The sequence below is a fragment of the Muntiacus reevesi genome, chromosome 2, assembly GCF_963930625.1.
Source record: "Muntiacus reevesi chromosome 2, mMunRee1.1, whole genome shotgun sequence".
Lineage (NCBI taxonomy): Eukaryota > Metazoa > Chordata > Mammalia > Artiodactyla > Cervidae > Muntiacus > Muntiacus reevesi.
Window position 1 is genome coordinate 38,097,972 of NC_089250.1, and position 21,206 is coordinate 38,119,177.

At 43.5% G+C, this 21,206-nt stretch overlaps 1 protein-coding gene and 1 non-coding gene across 2 annotated transcripts in view; one reads left to right on the top strand and one right to left on the bottom strand.

Moving 5' to 3' along the window:
* SLC24A3 (solute carrier family 24 member 3) overlaps nt 1–21,206 on the top strand; it is a 426,143-nt gene that overhangs the window by 287,683 nt on the left and 117,254 nt on the right. The gene's annotated exons all lie outside the window — the stretch shown is intronic.
* LOC136162200 (small nucleolar RNA SNORD73) lies at nt 20,168–20,225 on the bottom strand. The gene has a single exon (XR_010662021.1). It is a non-coding gene; the product is annotated as a small nucleolar RNA SNORD73 (small nucleolar RNA).

A 21,206-nucleotide genomic window follows, 5' to 3' on the forward strand; every position in this document is an offset into this window, starting at 1 on the left:
GGCAGTTTGGTGGAAATACACGCCAGCCCAGGTGGCACAATCTCCAGTATGGACATGATACCCACATGGAGCAGAAAGGGAGGGAGCAGGCACACTCAGGTCATTCTGAGTGAAGAACCTGCCCTCTAGTAACTTGAGCTCTGACTTCAGATCAACCTCCGTGTGGGAGACTAAGAAGAATAGGCAAAGGAATCAAAGCAGGAAGGAAGGATGCCGCTTCCTCCTGGCACCAGGTCCAAGGATTAAGGAAGAATGGGGCTGTGTGAGTATGGTCACCATTAACACAAGACCTGGCAGGAGCGAGGTCATGTGAGGGTCCAGAACCAGACAGCTCACTTGTTAGACTCAGGGTGATAATGGGGACCTAGGAAGTATATGGGGAAGAGAAGTGCTATTCACTCAGTATGCTTATGATGCAGGTGGAAAGACAGCCTGCTGCTGCATATAGTTAATGAACCCTGGGAGCGAGTCTGAGTTGGTGAGTAGCTCAGACAGGAAGGTGGAAAAGTGTAACCCTGGGAGGAAAGAACTCCCAGCTCTCAGCTTCCATATGGGTGACAGTCACGTAGGAGCTCCTGCATCAGGGATCCTCCCCCTGCAGTCAGCTGGCCTTGCTTCCACCCTTGTTCAGAGTGGCTCCCCTCTGTGCATATTGTGTTTAATTAAGATCAGATAAAAGGGCTTCTGTTTTCTGACTCTTGCTGCCATGTGGAGTTGAAAAAAATCAAACATCTAGGTCAGCGGTACTCCCGGGCCCTTCCTGGGAATGGAGTGATGTTACTACTGGGTTACTCAGAGATGAGATTGGATGTGCAGAGTCTGAGTCCGGCTATTTGGCCACCTCTCCCCCAACCCCCCAAGTATCCTGAGGCCACCTGCCCCCACTTGGGGACATTCTGAGGCTTGTCCAGGGCACAGGGATGAAGTGAAGTTTGGAGGCTTGTACCTTTCCAAGTTTCAAGAAAACAAAGAACAGTTTATGTTCCATTTTCCCTTTTACTGATACAAATTGATTGATTTGTAGGTTGCTTCCATTTCCTTAGAAGTAAACACCATTCCTTAAATCCTCCAAACTAGGTGCTGGTCCGAGTCTTTCTCCCAGGATGTGGCTAGTGAGGAGCATTTTGTGTTTGGTGCGGAATCCGTAAGCACACCCACCCTACACTCCTGAGCTTGTGCAAGAATCTGGAGCCAATAATGATCAGAGCCAAGAGGACTCTCTGTGATGGCCAGAAATCAGGCCACCATCTCTCAGTGCCACACAATATCAAATCCTTTCATTCCTTCCCTTGTCTTTTTGGGTTTTTTTGGGAAATATATTGTAAACCAGATCTCTTCGGTGTAGAAAACAGAGCTGCTTTCCAGAAGTTGGCTGGAAGAGCCAAAGCCCTGTTTCCCCTAGCCCATCACTCTTCATCCTCCATCCTTCATCCTCCATCCACCCCCCACAAGGCAGGAAACACCATGAATTGGAAGCATGGTTTCCCTTCGTTCTCAGGAATAGTGGACTAGTGATTTTTTAAAAAAATATTCATTTATTTATTTGGCGACACCGGGTCTTAGTTGCAGCATGTGGGATCTTTGATCTTTGGTGTGACATTCGGGGATTTTTTTTCTTTTCAGTTGTGGCATATAGGATCTAGTTCCTTGACCAGGGATTGAACACCAACCCCCTGCATTGGGAGCACAGAGTCTTAGCCACTGGACCACCAGGGATGTCCCGTGGACTAGTGATTTTGAAGGTCTCCTCTAGTCAGAGGTTCTCTGATTCTCTGGGGCATAGTCAGGAGCTCTCTCGGACTGTCTTACCACAGGAATAAATCCTGGCCTCGCCTCCCAAACCTGGCCTCTTTGCAGATTCTCCTGGGTCTGAAATTGGAGCTACACTTCCTGTAATTGCTGAGACTGGAAACCTGATGATGTCGCCCTTGCTGAATCCGCTACCTGGCCTTCTTGGTCCTGGCTACTCAAAGTGTGGTCCATGGACCACCAGTATGGGTCACCTGGGTAGTGGATAGGATGTAGAATCTCTGGGCCCTCTCCAAGTCTACTGATTGGAATCTACACTTTAGCAAGGTCTTCTGGAGACTTGAATGCATATTTTAGGGTGAGAAGCAAGTGGAACCCAATTGTATCTACTTTCCACTTGTATCAGTACTACCCAGGGATTCTTGCCTCTGGATGGGATATCTCTCTGGTGCCATTCACACTCCCAGGTCCTTCCTGGACTCAGGCTGAAGCTAGTATCCCCCCAGGTTCTTCCTTATCCACCTGTCTGCTGCACCCCCGCCGTGTGCTCCCACAGCTCTGACCTCCTTCCATTCCTTCAGATGTCTGTCTGTTCTCCCTCTCTGGAAAGTTAACTACTGTGCATCCCTAAGATCTCGGCTAAGTGATCACCTCCTCTCTGTAGCCTCCTTTGAGTCTCACGGATCAGATCACATCTCCTGTCTGTGTGAGCTAAGAGTACTCTGTATCTTCCTCTGATAGCAGTGATCAGAGTGTATAATTATGCTTCTATTTGTGGGATTGTTTGATTAACAGCTCTCACCCTGCTGGTCTCAGTTCTCCATGAAAGTAGGGACCATGTCGGTTTCACTCATCACTCTATCCCAGAGCCTAGCTCCGAGTCTGACACCTCACGGATGCCCCACAGGCATTAAGCTGAGCAAAAGAAGCCTGGTACAAAGGACTAGATGCTTTGTGATCTGTTATGTGAAATTTGTAGGAAAGTCAAACTGAAGATACAGAAAGCAGACTGTTGGTTGCCTGCAGATTGGAGGTGGAAATAAGGATTGGCTACAAATGGACATGGAGGAACTTTGGGGGTGGTAGAAGTATCCTAAAACTGGACTGTGGTGATGGTTGTACAGTTGCATAAAATTTGCTGAAAATCATCAAACTGTACAGTTACAATGGGTCAATTTTATGGTATGTAAATTATATCTCAATAAAGCTATTTTGCAAATGATCAAAATAAAATGAGATGAACTAGAATCTCACAGGTGACTACAGTGGCATGGCTGCTGTCATATTCCCTCCCCACTTTCTTCCAGCCCAGAGATGTGCTTGTTCAGCACAGCTGGGTGAGTGACCAGGCCAAAATCAACTCCCTCTCCCACCCTCCTTTTGCCCTGAGCTCAGAGGCAGATGCTGAAACTGCAGTTCCTTTGATGGTGTCCCAGAGCCAGGGCAAGAGGAGATTCATGATTTCTAATAAGCTGCAGCCCTGGTTGTAGCTCTGTCCTCTCTCTGATTAGAGAGATCTCCTTTGAGCACAGCCCAGAAATCAGGAGGTATTTGCAGTGATCGTTGCAGAGTTTAGCAAAATAACTAAGTGTTGAGAATTGTGGTACAGTCAAGGATTCCCCCCACACACAACTAGATCATTAAAAATGCCCAGCCAATTTTAGGCATATTAGAATGCTTCTGACTGCATTCTGCTCTCCTCTGAATTTGTATGATTTCTCAGTCACCCTGCAGATGAGTTCAAGCCCATTATGTGGAAGAATGTGGGTATAGCATGAAAGTCGTTGGCTTACAAGCCAGGCTGACATTTGGCCCTTCTCAGTGTGAATCGGGCTGTATCTATTCTGCCATGCTGAGTTCGTCCTTCCCTGGTGTTGCATATTTAGAATGGCCCCTCTGCTTTCAAGGAGCATGCTTGTCACAAATGAGAAGGTTTGGCCTACAATGTAAGATGTTTGTTTTCACATACACTGACACTCTAAGCAATGGCCTTGGAAAATCTGTGTCATTAATTAGAAGTTCTCTTTATCACTAATTTTCTAAACATTTAACAATGAGATATTCCATGGAGTCTACATGTAAAGTAAATAGGCCAATGTGGCAGTTAGGGGAGGTTAATTACAGTGACAAACAGATCCTGTGTTGTTTTCGATTGCTGCGTAGTAAGTGGTCACAGACCTGGAAGCTTAAGACAGCATTTTCTTATTTTCTCGCCATTTGTAGGTCAGATGTTCAGGCACACTCTGGCTGGGTTTTCTTCTCAGCATCTCACAAGCTGTCAGTGGAGACTATCCCTCAGGTGCCTCTCATTCCTCAAATGTCTTTCACCAAAAAGAGCTCACCTGCCTAGGATAGACCCACAAAGAATAATCTCCCTATCTGAAAGTCCCCTGCTTAGAGACCACAGTTATATTTGCAAATCCTGTCTTTAGCAGCAGCTTTATTGTGTTTGAATAACTGTGAGAAAATATATGTACACCATAGGGCCGTTAGAATTCTGTCTGCCACAGACCCCTAAATGTGTCATGGCACAAGAACAAGAGAGGATTCTTCCTCACACAACATTTTCAGGAGTGAGGTTAATAGCCCATTTCCAGAGTCAGTAAAGGGCATGGACCCACATAGGCGGTCCTCTATGTGGCTTCCAGTATCTTCCTGACCATGCAAGCAGCCAGCAGAATGGGTCAGACATGGAGGAGCTTGATATGAAAGGCCTGAGAGTGTTGCCCATCACTTCTGCCTGCTTACATTTGGCTGGCTGGAACTCAGTCACAAGACGGTACCTAACCACAAGAGACGCTGGGATGTGCTATCTTTAGCTGGGTACCACTTTCCAGTGGTATCTTTACAGCATGGTTGGGAGAGCACCAGTTTTTGGTGGATAGCTAGACATTCCTCTGCAACAGCTGATTTTTAGGGAAACACTACAGAATGAATGGATGGATTCAAATGAAGGATATTTTCCTCCAATGACAATATAAAGTTGACATGACAGAGCCAATATCTCAGTTCTGACCAAAATACAGACACCATTTTTAAAAGCAGCAACTTGCATATTACTCATAACTTAATTTCATTGATTTATTATTACTAGATTGCACCTCAAAAGCCTTTGATAGTTTGAAAATCATACTCCCAAATGATAAAGAATTGAATGACTGGACTTTTTCTGAAGGATATGATGGTTCATCATCTAAATTCCAAATATGTTTTGAAAGATAGAAAATTTGAGAAAAAGATGTCACCTCCCAAGGTGATTACTTTTTAAATTGTGACAATAATTAGAAAATAAAATTCTCAATATTTTCTTGGAAAAAATCATATGTTTGATTCGTACCTAATCATTATCATTTCACAGAACTAGAACAAATAATTTCACAATTTGTATGGAAATACAAAAAAACCTCGAATAGCCAAAGTAATCTTGAGAAAGAAGAATGGAACTGGAGGAATCAACCTGCCTGACTTCAGACTGTACTACAAAGCCACAGTCATCAAGACAGTATGGTACTGGCAAAAAGACAGAAATATAAATCAATGGAACAGAATAAAAAGCCCAGAGATAAATCCACGAACCTATGGACACCTTCTCTTCGACAAAGGAGGCAAGGATATACAATGGAAAAAAGACAACTTCTTTAACAAGTGGTACTGGGAAAACTGGTCAACCACTTGTAAAAGAATGAAACTAGAACACTTTCTAACACCATACACAAAAATAAACTCAAAATGGATTAAAGGTCTAAATGTAAGACCAGAAACTATAAAACTCCTAGAGGAGAACATAGGCAAAACACTCTCCGACATGAATCACAGCAGGATCCTCTATGACCCACCTCCCAGAATATTGGAAATAAAAGCAAAAATAAACAAATGGGACCTAATGAAACTTAAAAGCTTTTGCAAAACAAGGGAAACTATAAGCAAGGTGAAAAGACAGCCTTCAGATTGGGAGAAAATAATAGCAAATGAAGAAACAGACAAAGGATTAATCTCAAAAATATACAAGCAACTCCTGAAGCTCAATTCCAGAAAAATAAATGACCCAATCAAAAAATGGGCCAAAGAACTAAACAGACATTTCTCCAAAGAAGACATACAGATGGCTAACAAACACATGAAAAGATGCTCAACATCACTCATTATCAGAGAAATGCAAATCAAAACCACAATGAGGTACCATTACACGCCAGTCAGGATGGCTGCTATCCAAAAGTCTACAAGCAATAAATGCTGGAGAGGGTGTGGAGAAAAGGGGACCCTCTTACACTGTTGGTGAGAATGCAAACTAGTACAGCCGCTATGGAGAACAGTGTGGAGATTTCTTAAAAAACTGGAAATAGAACTGCCGTATGACCCAGCAATCCCACTTCTGGGCATACACACCGAGGAAACCAGATCTGAAAGAGACACGTGCACCCCAATGTTCATTGCAGCACTGTTTATAATAGCCAGGACATGGAAGCAACCTAGATGCCCATCAGCAGATGAATGGATAAGGAAGCTGTGGTACATATACACCATGGAATATTACTCAGCCATTAAAAAGAATTCATTTGAATCAGTTCTAATGAGATGGATGAAGATGCCCATCAGCAGATGAATGGATAAGGAAGCTGTGGTACATATACACCATGGAATATTACTCAGCCATTAAAAAGAATTCATTTGAATCAGTTCTAATGAGATGGATGAAAATGGAACCCATTATACAGAGTGAAGTAAGCCAGAAAGATAAAGACCATTACAGTATACTAACACATATATATGGAAATTAGAAAGATGGTTATGATAACCCTATATGCAAAACAGAAAAAGAGACACAGATGTACAGAACAGACTTCTGGACTCTGTGGGAAAAGGCGAGGGTGAGATGTTTCGAGAGAACAGCATCGAAACATATATATTATCTAGGGTAAAACAGATCACCAGCCCAGGCTGGATGCATGAGACAAGTGCTCGGGCCTGGTGCACTGGGAAGACCCAGAGGGATCGCGTAGAGAAGGAGGTGGGAGGGGGGATCAGGATGGGGAATACATGTAAATCCATGGCTAATTCATGTCAATGTATGACAAAAACCACTACAATATTGTAAAGTAATTAGCCTCCAACTAATAAAAATAAATGAAAAAAAATCATTATCAGTCCTCTGTATTAGGAAAAACATTGGGAGAAATAAAAATAAAGGCTTGGAATTGCCAAGACAGCATTTACTCAATTTGATCTAGACAAATTTCTGAAAGTTACTTTCACCATGCTATACTGCTACTGCTGCTAAGTCACTTCAGTCGTGTCTGACTGTGCGACCCCATAGACGTCAGCCCACCATGCTCCCCCATCCCTGGGATTCTCCAGGCAAGAACACTGGAGTGGGTTGCCATTTCCTTCTCCAATGCGTGAAAGTGAAGTCGCTTAGTCATGTCCAACTCTTAGCAACCCCATGGACCGCAGCCAACCAGGCTCCTCCATCCATGGGATTCTCCAGGCAAGAGTACTGGAGTGGGGTGCCATTGCCTTCTCCTCATGCTATACTAGATGCAACTAAAGAATTACAGCAGTTTCCTTTTTCCCACTCTTAACTTTTCTACTTTACATATTTCTTTCTGGTTCTTTAAAAAGCCAACAGCTAAAATAAATTTTAGAGGAAAAACATTTCTTTTATGAAGGTGCCATTTGAGAACCCAAAATAACATCCATGGTATCATTGAGCTAATTTCTGTTGTGTCCTGTAAGATTCAACAAATCTCAAAAAAGAACGAGGAAAAGGGAGACCCAGTGAGAGGGTAGGGCTGGCTGTCATTTACCTGAATTCATCCACCTGGAAATTGAAAGAATTATATCTTTTTGATTTATGTGTAGCCACAAAATCACAATTAGAGAAGCTTGGGGCTTGATGTGTTGTGTGTATGCACACATATACACATGTCTGTGGGGACAAGAAAAGTAGAAAATGCATTTGTACCTTTTATTTTGAACTTAAGTTAAAGACTAGCAGCATGATGTCGAAATGAAATTGGGTCTTTGCACAAGATGTCACCAGAGCCTTCTCTCTTTGTCTGATAGACAGACATATATCTGTGTAGCATGATCACCGCTAAGTCTGGTTAAGAAAGTAAGTGCCTTGAAAGTCATGAGTAGTTAAGGAACTAGACTGAAAAACTTAAAAGAGGCAGTAAGTCAGAGCAAACAGAGGCCAAAGGTGAGAGTGGTAGGTACATTTGAACCAGTCAGCAGTGAGGTCTGAGAGCAGCTGAGTGTGGGGAAGAAATAGGAGAACAGGATTCAGGGATCTAGTGGGTTCTGCATCCTTGGAGTTTGTGTCCAGTTGCAAGGAATAGGAAACTCAATGAAGAGTGGCTTAAACTCCTAGGTGCCTATTTTTCTCAAGGGAGAGACTTCATAGGAGTCAGTTCAAGGGCTAGTGCCTTGCCTTTGCAGTGTCATTAGTGTGCCAAGACCCTCCCATCTTTCTGGCTGGCAAAGCTTCTCTTTGGTTCTCGTGACTTTAGGATGGAGGCTCTATTTAGGAAAGGGCTTGTTGGAATCAGGATGTTAGAGGAATACTCTGGAAGGTGGAGGAAGTCATCAGGGTGGAAGGGATATATTTGAGGTTGGGGAAGGGACAGTAGGTATTAATAATGACGGGGTCTGCAATGGTACGATTCCAGAGGTGAGTATCTGAGGACAGGAAGAATTCAAGAGTCAAGGTGTTGAGAAGATTGTCCACATATATAATGAACTCTCCAAATATTCAGACAGAAGTGATATTAAGTTTTAATTAATGATCACTCCCTCTTACCCCATTCCACATCCATGTGATCTTCCCCTGCTCTTGCGATGGGTGTAGAAAGCTGAATTCCTTGGTGGAGTTGCCATAATTTGCCATGAGCCTCTTGTTTTTCTTCATGCTCTGCACCCTCCCAGCCCCCTCTGGAGACCTCCAGAGACACATTGCCCTATATTGGAGGGACAAGTGACTTTTGCCTGGGAATACTCTGCTCCTTTGGCTTCTGGGGACAAAAGGAGTCTAACAGAAGGCCAGTCTCCTGCTGATCACCCACCCTTGGGACACACTATCAACTTTTCTCCTAATGAATCCTAGGATCATTTTCGAAAGGCCCCTTAATTACTTCTTTCTTCCTTCCCTTCACTCCCTAGAGGCCCAAACAGCCTGACCTCAGCTGCCTGATCCCCTCCTGGGGCTCAAAATATATCCAAATTTCAAAAGCCGAAGCATAAAAAATAAAACCAAAACTAGAAAGACAATTTTGCTGACCATGTCAGAAGCTACTCACCTCCTCATTTCTTGCTCTTGTATTGACCCAGAAAGAACTTTCAGTTTAGTTACCTCTCACCTAAAAGATTTCCATTTCCTTAGAGATTTATCTTTAGAAAAACTTCTTTTTTCTCTTTGAGTGTCTCATTATTAGTACAACCTGGGTACAATCCTCTTCCCATAAGATACAAAATTGCGACTCAGGCTTCACCCAGGAATAGAAAGATTCCTTTAAGTCTCTCCCTTTAGCAGAGGAGAAAGCAGATAGGAACAGCTCTCCTCCCACATCCCCAGGTCCCTGCAGACAGCTTTGGTGTCCGCAAAGTAAAATTCATCCCCGTCGTGTTCCTGTCTAGACACCTGCCTCTCAGCTCGGGGGGAGATCCCCCAGTACAGCCTACAGAAGTTTTCATCATTCCCGTACCATGCTGCCTAGGTCTTTAGAGTGTAGCTGCTCCTTCCGTGGCCATCTCCTTAGAAGTTTAGGAAGACAGTGTGTCTTCCTATTTCCCCCCAGTTGTGACACTTCTCTCCATTATTTTGTGCCTCAACAGGATTCATTCCTTAACTGTTGACCAGCTGGCTCTCTGGATGCCAACAAACAGGCCCAATATAATTTCATTATGAAATGACATTCAATTTCAGCTGATTCCATTCACTTCTGACTTGCGGGTTGAACATTTCAAAAGATCTTGTTTTCTTCATTCTGCCTCCTCTTAAAACCCCATGTTTGGATTTTCTTGGCTGCTTACACTGTCATTGGCTCACAGTTCTCACTGTTGGGGAGTTTCCCTCCCTGACTACCTTGGGTGTCACTGTCTGTGAACAAGAACAGACAAGATTGGGTGACAGCCTACACCTGTGTCATCTTGCATCACTGAAGGAAAGAAGGGGACATACTTACCGAAGTCCACGAATCCATCCTCAGCAGGGCTTTGTCATGTCGCATGGTGGACAAGCGCCGAAAGGTGAAATTCTTGGAGCTTGCAGAGGCCCCAGTCTGGTTTGCCTCTTCCTCTCTCTCTCTCCCTCCCTTCTTTCTTTCCTTTTCTCTTAATGTCCAGAGAGTTATTCTGCCAAATAGTACGAAGTTTACAGCAAACGGGCAGCCCATCCCCTGCATATGTGCATGTGTGTGTACCTGTGTGTGCACACCTGTGTATGATGGATGGAGGTGGTGGGGAGAATGTAGGCAGATGACAGATACCGTAAGGTGACTAACTGCATCACAAGAGACTGAAGTGACTCTTACGGTGAGAGGCACACACTCAGTCAGAAAATGTGAGCTCTCACTCCACACAGGGCAGGACGGCCTCTCTGAAGCACAGCTGTGTAAACTTCAAAAGGCCAGAGTCCAGATGGGAATAATCCTTACTTCTTCCTCAGCCTCTCAGAACGTGTCCCTGACATTGTGGGCACTCAGTAAATATTTAATAATGGAATGACTGACGGGCGTGTAAAAGTAACGCAGTTGAAGCCACTTACGTGCTTGCCAATGTGATGCCATTCCCATCAGCCAGCTGTGGATAGCCATCCCAAGCCTTTTCAGTGATCCTGTGAAAGTGAAGACGACACTCAGGACTGGTGGTGGGAGGGAGAGGGTGTGTGCTGAGTGGACAGGTCTGCTTTAGGATGCTTTCAGGAGCATACACCATGGAAATATAGAACACTGGGGTATAAAAAAGAGGGTACATTCAGAGAGCCAGAGGGGCCGGTGCACCTTTGGGTGACGCTGTAGGGAACTTGGCAGGTGGGCGGACCACCTAAGAACAGCCAGCCGTCCCACTAGGAGGCAGAGTGTGGAGAAGCAAGAAAGAGGATTCAGAAAAGGCAGAAAGTGAATCCAAGGTGTTGCTCTCAAAGGCAGAGGAATGGGTCCCATGACGACACTGTGATTTAAGAAGAAATAACCCAGAGATGGAAAATGGGGCATTGCCTATGCATACCCATCATGGCAGCCACCAGCCTCGGGTGTCTCTAGAGCCCGTGAAAAGTGGTGAGTCCAACTGAGACGTGCTGTTGTGTGGCACACACCAGATCACAACCCCCTAGTGTGGAAAACAAGCACATAAATATCACCTTAATAGGTTAATATTGATTGCATGTGATATAATTGTGCAATTGTCATGTGGATATAGTCAGTGTTTTTTTTTTTTAATTTACTAGTTTCTTTTTACTTTTTTGAGTTTATTTTTACTGGAGTATTGATGATTTACAGTGTTGTGTTAGTTTCAGGTGTAAAGCAAACTGAATCAGTTCTGCATATACACATATCCTCTCTTTTTTAGAATCTATTCCCATATAGGCCATTACAGAATATTGAGTTCCCTGTGTTATACAGTAGGTCCTTGTTTTTTTCTATTGTATATATAGTAGTAATAGTTGATATTGTTGTTGGAGTGGGTTGCCGTTTCCTTCTCCAGGGGATCTTCCTGACCCAAGGATTGAATATGGGCAAGCAGACCATTTACCACTGAGCCACCAAGAAAGCCAATGTATAATAGTGTGTATGTTAATCTCAAGCTCCTAATTTATCCCTCCCCCACTTCCCCCCAGTAACCATAAGGTTGTTTTCTACATCTGTGACTCTGTTTTGTAAATAGGTTCATTTGTACCATTTTTTAAGATTCCACCTATAAGCAATATCAGATTTTACTTTTTCTGAACTAAAAACACTACTTCAAAAAGTAGAATTGTAAATTGTATATGTGGCTCACACATACGTCCCTTTGCAAACCCTACTCCAGATGCACCTGTAGCAGCCTTCAGGGAGACGGAGGAGCGGGGAAGGGAAAGCATATCCTGGGGTAGCAGTCACACCGGGCTTCGGGTGAGCTTCCTGCTGGGGGTGGTTGGGCAAGTCACGTCATCTCAGGTAGCCTCAGTGTCCTCACCTGTAACAGGTGCTGGCTGATGATGTCTGTTTCCTGGAGTTGTTACAGCTGAGTGGGAAACCCTGCAGAGCCTCGAGAGGGACACCGTATGTGTAGCAGGGGGGTTCCTCTCCTCCCCTCCTTTCCCTCACTCAGAGTAACACATCAGAGGATCCAGGAGCAGCGAGGCGGAGCTGAGATAAAGGTTGGCAAATTCTGAATGTGTCTCAGTTTTCTTCATGTCCTGGTTTGCAGTGAATTGGGCAAGTGAAGAGAGGAGTGGAAAGTCCAGTGGAGAAACAATATGGAGGTGAGAAAAGACTTGAGCAAGCCCATGATGACAAATACTTTGGCCACCTGATGCGAAGAACTGACTCCTTGGAAAAGACCCTGATGCTGGGAAAGATTGAGGGCAGGAAGAGAAGGGGACAACAGAGGATGAGATGGTTGGATGGAATCAACGACTCAATGGACATGAGTTTGAGTAAACTCCGGGAGTTGGTGATGGACAGGGAGGCCTGGCGTGCTGCAGTCCATGGGGTTACAAAGAGTCGGACATAACTGAGTGACTGAACTGAACTGATGATGACAAAGCCATCCACCTGGTTTGGAAGGAGCAGAGGGTGGCAAGAGAGAAAGGGTCCTGAGAGGCAGTGGGAGGGTTCCGAAGGGCCCTGTCCAGTGCTGCTAAAGACTGGTCTCTCACATGCTTGGATGAAGCAGATGCTTTTGCTGCTGTTAGGTAAGCAGTGTGGTTTTCTTATGCTTTGCACCTTTGGAAAACTCCTTTGAGTTAGACAGCCTTGGCAACCTTGGGTTTCCCTGGTGGCTCAGAGAGCAAAGACTCCACCTGCAATGCAGGAGACCCAGGTTTGATCCCTGGGTTGGAAAGATCCCCTGGAGAAGGAAATGGTAACCCACTCCAGGATTCTTGCCTGGAGAATCCCATGGACAGAGGAGCCTAGCAGGCTACAGTCCATAGGGTCACAAAGAGTCAGACATGACTGAACATTAATAGAAGTACTGGCAACCTGGAGTGTTACTGTGCCCCCAGATAGATGTTAGCATCCCTGAAAAGGACAGCAGAACCTGTGCTTATTGTTCAGCTCAAAGATTTCCAGGGAGAGAAGGCTGCGTACTTGTTGCTTATAAATAAGAGACATCAGCTCTCAGAGAACGTCCCACTATCCTGGAGGGACTCGTCTGCAGCAAAACTGAATTATTTCAAGGCAGCTGCTGGTGACTGGACACTTCTTCACTAAAAGAAACTGAAGCTAAGGAACACTGATGGACAAGTCCGTCATCCAGGTTCAGCCTGTTGAATTCACAGTTCAAGAATTGTCAGTATGCCTTCTTCCATTAGTCTCAATGAGAGGAAAGGGAAATAGATGCCTTCCTAACTTAGGACAGTAGATGATCACCAGATTATTGCAGGCAAGTTCTGAAAACCTCTGGTCTGGAAAGAGTTCGTGAAACCTGCTTTTAGTGCAGTGGCACCCATGACTTGGTCTGTCTCCTCCAGAAACATCCATGCCCTCTTCAGTAGAACTCAGTTTTTCATTTATAAAATGAAGTTCAGTCGTGCATCAAAGGACCTCCTCAGACAAGTCTCTTATTTTCAGGGCAAAAGAAGGCCCCAGAAGTCATTCTGTAAATGACCAAAGGACACTGTGAATCATCCTGAGCTTTCAAGGACCCCTCTCCTCTGTGTGGCAAATATACCACTTTGATGTTTTATCATCCCAAGTCAAGGAAAGGCTGACCACCAGAAAGATGCAGAAAAAGATACACCACAGGCTTCAAAAGTGGCTGCTGTTCCTATTCTCCACTGTTTGCCTTAGGCATAAAGAGAATCCAAAAATACAACTCCTTCCTCCCTGGTGGTGTATTCTTCTGGGAAAATTGGTCTTGGGGTTAATAATAAGTTTGTCTTATTAAACTGTCCTCTCCCCCGCCACATCAGCCAAAGAGGCAGAGAATTCCAAAGCAGCTGAATAATTTCACCATCTAGGTAAGCCACTTAATAAGGGTGGGCTTTCTTCCAGAAAACCCTAAATAATTGCATCACATTGAGAAGGAGGCAGTGGTTTTAGCCAGAGTGAAAAATGTTGCTGTAGTAGCTCATGTAAGGAATGGAGGGAGGGCGGAAGGAAGGAAGGAAGAAAAGGAGGAGAGAGAAAGGAAGGACAGTGTCAGCTTGGCAGCTTGGACGGCTCAGATGTAACTCACTTCTCTATCAGGTTTGTGACACCTGATTGGGACGCTTTTCTGCAAGACTCCTGAGTGGTCAGGTTCATGTCGTTCTTCCTGTGGAGCATTTTCTCTCTTAAGGCACAGATAGACCTGTGCTTTGTCCTTCCTGACCTCAAAACCCAAAATTATAGAAAAAGAGCCAACTAGAAAACATTAAGTGTGGACATTGCCCATACTTCTCCAAATCCATTAAAAAAACAAATCTTCCTTTCTTTCCTGGTGTCCTGAGATGTAGGGCCTTCTCCACAGTCTGACTGGTTCTTACATCCTGCCAATGAGATGCACAGGCCTCTGGGCTTGTCCAGAGCCCCGCCCTTTGGGGTCTGCAGGCACAACGCTCTTCTCTAGCACAGCATCCTCTTGGGGCTTGGGTCCCTGGGTGATTCCTAATTGTGCAGCTCACATGCTTGTGAGGGCAAACTGTGATTCTTTTCTCTCCACATCTTAGGTCTCCTGTGATGGAGACAACATGACTTGTCTATGGCTTTTATCAGCCAGATAAAGAGGACCTTCCACCTCCAAACACACATGAGGTCCTCTCTCCCAAGCACCCATACACAGGGCCCCACCCCCTTCCCCAGCCACATCTGCCCCATGGGTGTGCTGGCAATGGCTGCACCTGACTCACAATGCCAACTGTGCCCGTCTGCCTTTTCCCAACTTCGCCATCACGGCAGTGTCCTAACATTGGCCGTGATGGTGGTATTTACACCACAGATATCAGCAAATGCTTCATATCAGGGCTTCCCCCGCATCCAGAATGTCAGTTGCTCAACATCTACCAGCTCATCTCTGTGTCCAGCTGTTGGCATCACACCTCCGACTCGGCACCCATCTCTAAAACCTTCTGCCTACTTCCATTTTTCTTAAAGATGGGTTTCTTCTTTAAAAAAGTTAGACTTGAATGTTTCAAAATATAATCCTATTAATGAAAAAATTTAGCAGTTTTTAGCAGTAATCTGCCCCCTTTTGAACGAAGGCATAAGGAAAACAACTGTGTATATCTCCATGTATGCATGTATGTAGGTGTTCAGACATGTATATAAAACAAGGGAAAACAGGTCATGCTTGATTGAAGCATGACATAAGGTCAGGGATGGTCAGGGAAATGTGAGGATGCAGATTCCTGTCCTCACTGTGTCCTCATTTCAGACCCCTTGAAGTAACAACAGATTTTCTGAGTTACATTGGAACCGCTTATTTTATATATATATATATATATATATTTGCACAAATTTTTACTTTTATGTTTTTTTATTTTTAATAATTTGATACATTTAGAAGACCATATAAAACATTTATGTAAGCCATGAAACATAATAAACAAATATCTAAAAACCAGCATCCAACTTAAGAAATAGAAGATAACCACTGCCATTTTTCCCCAAGTGTGCCCCATTCTTCTATGTCACTTCCACTCACCCTCAAGTTGCCCACTGTCCTTCTTATTTTAAATCTTTCCCTCACTCTTCTCTATAGGTTTGCCAGTGTGAAGTGATGTGAGTCACTCAGTTGTGTCTGACTCTTTGCGACCCCATGGACTATGTAGTCCATGGAATTCTCCAGACCAGAATTCTGGAGTGGGTAGCCATACCCTTCTCCAGGGGATCTTCCCAACCCAGGGATCGAACCCAGGTCTCCTGCATTGTAGGCAGATTCTTTACCAGCTGATTCTTTACCAGGGAAGCCCAAGAATACTGGAGTGCACGTAGCCTATCCCTTCTCCAGTGGATCTTCCCAACCCAGGAATCAAACCAGCATCTCCCACATTGCAGGTGGCTTCTTTACCAACTGAACTACCAGGGAAGCCTGGGTTTTCCATAACATATTGTTTAGTTTAGAGGTAGATGTATAATCTTCTGAAATAAATTTTCAGGCAGTATCATTTCTTATGCCTGTATAGTTTCTTAATTGAAATTTGGCTACATATACAGTTTCTATTTAGCTTAGATTAATTTTATTCTTAGCATTTTACTGTCTTTAACCAACAAGGACCTATTGTATAGCACAGGTAACTCTGTTCAATGTTTTGTACCAGCCTGAATGGCAGGGGGATTTGGGAGAGAATGGATGCAAGTATACATATGGTTGAGTCCCTTCACTTGGAACTGCTTATTTTTTAAAGTGCCTTTATTGAAGTATGATTTGCATGCTAAAAATTGCCACTTTAAAAAACCTATTTAAAAATAATCTTTAATTAATCTATTTATTTGGGGTTGTACTGGGTCCCTGTTGCTGTGTATGTGACTTTCTCTAGTTGCAGCGAGTGAGGGCTACTCTCTAGGTGTGGTGCATGGGCTTCTCATTGTGGTGCCTTCTCTTGTTGGGCAGCATGGACTCTAGGGCATGCAGGCTCCAAGGCTGTGTTTAGTTGCCCCAAGGCCTGTGGGATCTTCCCAGACCAGGAATTGAACCCGTGTCCCCTGCACTGGCAGGAGGATTCTTTACCACTGAGTCACCAGGGAACTCCCTAAAAGTAATTTTAGACTTACAGAAAGAGCTACCACCATAACACAGAAATTCTCCATATACATTTCACCCAGCTTCCCCTGATGGTAACGTCTCCCATAACTGTAATAGAGTTATCAAAACTAGATAACTAACATTAGTATAGTACTATTAACTGACTACAGAACTTATTCATTTTGCCAGGTTTTTTTTTTTTTCTAGTCCAACCTAGGACCCCACATTGCATTTAGCTGTATGTCTCTGTAATTGCTTACAATCCATGACAAATCCTAAATCTATATTTTTCATGATCCTCCTAAGTTTAAAGAGTCCAGGCCAGTTTGGGTTTGTGTTCAGTTTTCTTATGACTTGGTTAGGTCATTCCTGTTCAGCTGAAATACTGAAGTGACCTGATACTCTTTTCAGCATGTCACATGGGAGTGATCTTATTACTGGCAATATAAACTTCATCACTTAGCATAATGCTTTTGAGATCCATCCATGTAGTCATGTGTATGGGTTGTATATGCAGGGAGTTTATCCCCTTTTATTACCAAATACAATTCATTTGTGGGCTTCCCTGTGGCTCAGTGGTAAAGAATCTGCCTGCCAGTGTAGGTGACATGGGTTCAATCCCTGGGTCAGGAAGATCCCCTGGAGAAGGAAATGGCAACCCACTCCAGTATTCTTGCCTGGGAAATCCCGTGGACAGAGGAGCCTGGTGGGCTAAAGTCCATGGATTTACGAAAGAGTTGGACCCAACTTAGCAACTAAAATAACAGAATCCATTTGTATAGCTGTACCACTGTTTTTTATCCAACCACATCTAGTTGTTTCCAGATTGAGGTTATTATGATGCTATGAATATCCGTGTACAAGAGTTAGTGTCTACAGATGGTCTCATTTCTCTTGGGTAAATACCTGGGGGTGGTTTGCAAGTGTATGTTCAACTTTGTAATATTTTTCCAACACACTGGTTGGAAAGTGTGTTCATTCCTACCAGTGATGAATGTTCTAGTAGCTTCACCTTCTCACCAACACTCAATACTGCTGATCTTTTTAATTTCAGCCGTTCTAATGCATGTGTAGAGGTATCTCATTGTGGTTTTTTACTTGCATTTTTCTAATGATTAATAATGTTGAGCATTTTTTAATAATCTTATTTCTCATTCATTTATATTCTTCAGTGTCTGTTCAAATATTGCATGTTTTCAACTGGGTTATTTGTCTCCTTATTTTTGAGTTGTAAGTGTTCTTTATTTTTGTTGAATACAAATTTTATATATACATATATATATGTTTGACTTTTGCGACCCCATGAATTACACAGTACGTGGAATTCTCCAGGCCAGAATACTGGAGTGAGTAGCCTGTTTCTTCCCAACCCAGGGAACAAACCCATGTCTCCTGCATTGCAGGAAGATTCTTTACCAGCTGAGCCACAAAGGAAGCCCATATACAGTGCTTGTATATATGGAAGCCCGTATATATATATATAACCCATATATATATATATATAGCCCATATATATATATATAAACTATATATATATATATATATAGTTGCATATATTTTGCAACTTTTTTCCCAGTCTGTGGCCTTCCTCTTCATTTTCTTAACAGTATCTTTAAAGAGCAAAGTTTTGTCTTGCTTTTAATTTTGATGTTGTCCATTTTATCCTTATTTTTCTTTCCTGGTTTTCCTTAAAATTTTAGTGTTTCTATCTAATAAATTTTTGTGTAACCCAGAGTCATGAAGATTTTCTTCTATATTTTCCTCTGGGATGAATTTCAAGTGGCAATAGCTCCTGGTTTTGTTTTGTTTTGTTTCTTCCCTTTCAATTTCTCTACCTCCTTCCTTAACTCTTAATTTAGAAGCAAATCCTATTCCTCTAGTTACGTTCATGAGGAATCATTCATTTGGCCAGTGAAGGAATGACTGTAATAATCATGGCACATTTGATTCTTTTGTTCCCTAAACGCTCATGGGTTGGTTCAGTGGGGCACCTGCCACTCACACTTAGTCTCCGTGCTCCCAAAACAAACCCAAAAGCAAGGACTAGGCTGAAGACTGTGGTGTGCTGGTAAATATTTAACAACTGTTTCTCCTGAGGGGAAAAGCTGTGATTTTTAGCATTTGCTCATTAACATGCTATAACTATCTACACCATGATTAATTTTAAGCTACCAATACATCAGTGGACTTAGAGCATTCTTGAAAGCTTAATAGCTGGTGCTTATGAGCTGACATAGGGCTGCTCCAGCATACCACTGGCCACAGGACATGTATTTGAAGTGAAGCCCAAGAAGCAGGAGATAGGTAGTCAGGTAGACAAGACAGGGAAGGAGGGGAGCCAACCAAAGGGGTAAGAAAGAGCTGTTAATGCCGTGAATAGCTGGGCTCAACCCCACTGCCCACTGGGAGAAATATCAATAACCACAGATATGCAGATGATACCACCATTATGGCAGAAAGCGAGGAAGAACCAAAGAGCCTCTTGATGAAAGTGAAAGAGGAGAGTGAAAAAGTTGTCTTAAAACTCAACATTCAGAAAACTAAGATCATGGCATCTGGTACCATCACTTCATGGCAAACAGATGGGGAAACAGTGGAAACAGTGACAGACTTTATTTTGGGGGGCCCCAAAATCACTGCAGATGGTGAGTGCAGCCATGAAATTAAAATACTCTTTCTCCTTGGAAGAAAAGTTATGACCAATCTAGACAGCATATTAAAAGCAGAGACATTACTTTGCCAACAAAGGTCCATCTAGTCAAGGCTATGGTTTTTCCAGTAGTCATATATGGATGTGAGAGTTGGACTATAAAGAAAGCTGAGCATAGAATTGATGCTTTTTTTTTCTTCTTTTTCCTTTTTTTTTTTTTTTTTATTAGTTGGAGGCTAATTACTTCACAACATTTCAGTGGGTTTTGTCATACATTGACATGAATTAGCCATGGAGTTACACATATTCCCCATCCCGCTCCCCCCTCCCACCTCCCTCTCCACCCGATTCCTCTGGGTCTTCCCAGTGCACCAGGCCCGAGCACTTGTCTCATGCATCCCACCTGGGCTGGTGATCTGTTTCACCATAGATAATATACATGCTGTTCTTTCGAAACATCCCACCCTCACCTTCTCCCACAGAGTTCAAAAGTCTGTTCTGTACTTCTGTGTCTCTTTTTCTGTTTTGCATATAGGGTTATCATTACCATCTTTCTAAATTCCATATATATGTGTTAGTATGCTCTAATGTTCTTTATCTTTCTGGCTTACTTCACTCTGTATAATGGGCTCCAGTTTCATCCATCTCATTAGAACTGATTCAAATGATTTCTTTTTAACGGCTGAGTAATATTCCATGGTATATATGTACCACAGCTTCCTTATCCATTCGTCTGCTGATGGGCATCTAGGTTGCTTCCATGTCCTGGCTATTATAAACAGTGCTGCAATGAACTTTGGGGCGCATGTGTCTCTTTCATATCTGGTTTCCTCAGTGTGTATGCCCAGAAGTGGGATTGCTGGGTCATATGGCAGTTCTATTTCCAGTTTTTTAAGAAATCTCCATGTAACAGTATAATCATTATATCATTTGGGACCGAAACATTTTGTCATCATTCATAGAATTGATGCTTTTGAACTGTGGTGTTGGAGAAGACTCTTGAGAATCCCTTGGACTGCAAGGAGATCCAACCAGTCCATCCTCAAGGAAATAAGTCCTGTATATTCATTGGGAGGACTGATGCTGAAGCTGAAACTCCAATACTTTGGCCACCTCATGCGAAGAACTGACTCATTTGAAAAGACCCTGATGCTGGGAAAGATTGAAAGTGGGAGGAGAAGGGGACAACAGAGGATGAGATGGTTGGATGGCATCAACGACTCAAAGGACATAAGCTTGAGTAAACTCTGGGAGTTGGTGATGAACAGGGAGGCCTGGCATGTTGCAGTCCATGAGGTCACAAAGAGTCAGACACAACTGAGCGACTGAACTGAACCCCACTGTGGATCTCAAGGGGTGATGTAGACACGACTCAAGATTGTCCAGTTGAGATTGAGCAGGATGAGTGTGAGTGCACTGACTCCTACCCCATCCCTTTTTGTTGATGGTTGACCCCATGCTATCCTGAGCACCCTCAAGCAGCTCTGCCCATGGGCTGAGGGAAGCTTTCCAGCACAGGAGGAGGCTTTAGGCAGAAATGCACAGAGGCACTGGCCCCAGGTGAGGTGGGAAGCCATCCTGGGAAGGAAACTGCCAGGTTCTTAAGCTGTCCAAAGGGCATCCACAGCATCTACTCCATGTACCACGAGCTTCTTTAAACACTTTATTAGCAGTAGTAAACAACCACTTGGGTCCTTCTTTCACAGTCAAAGTCACCTTGTTTGGCTCAAACTGGCTGATAAAATGCAGTAGAGAAGAGGTGCTTTCAGTGTCTGTAAGGTGATGCTTTCTTTATCAGTTCACATCTGTGGATTCAGCATCCCCACCTGACTAGACCCAGGGACACTGGCATTCCCCAAGAGAGCCTTGATGTTTATTCTTCTTCAGTTAGTAGGTGTCATTTTCTTTAAAGAATGGAAAATGGGAAGTTACCTCTTTGTCA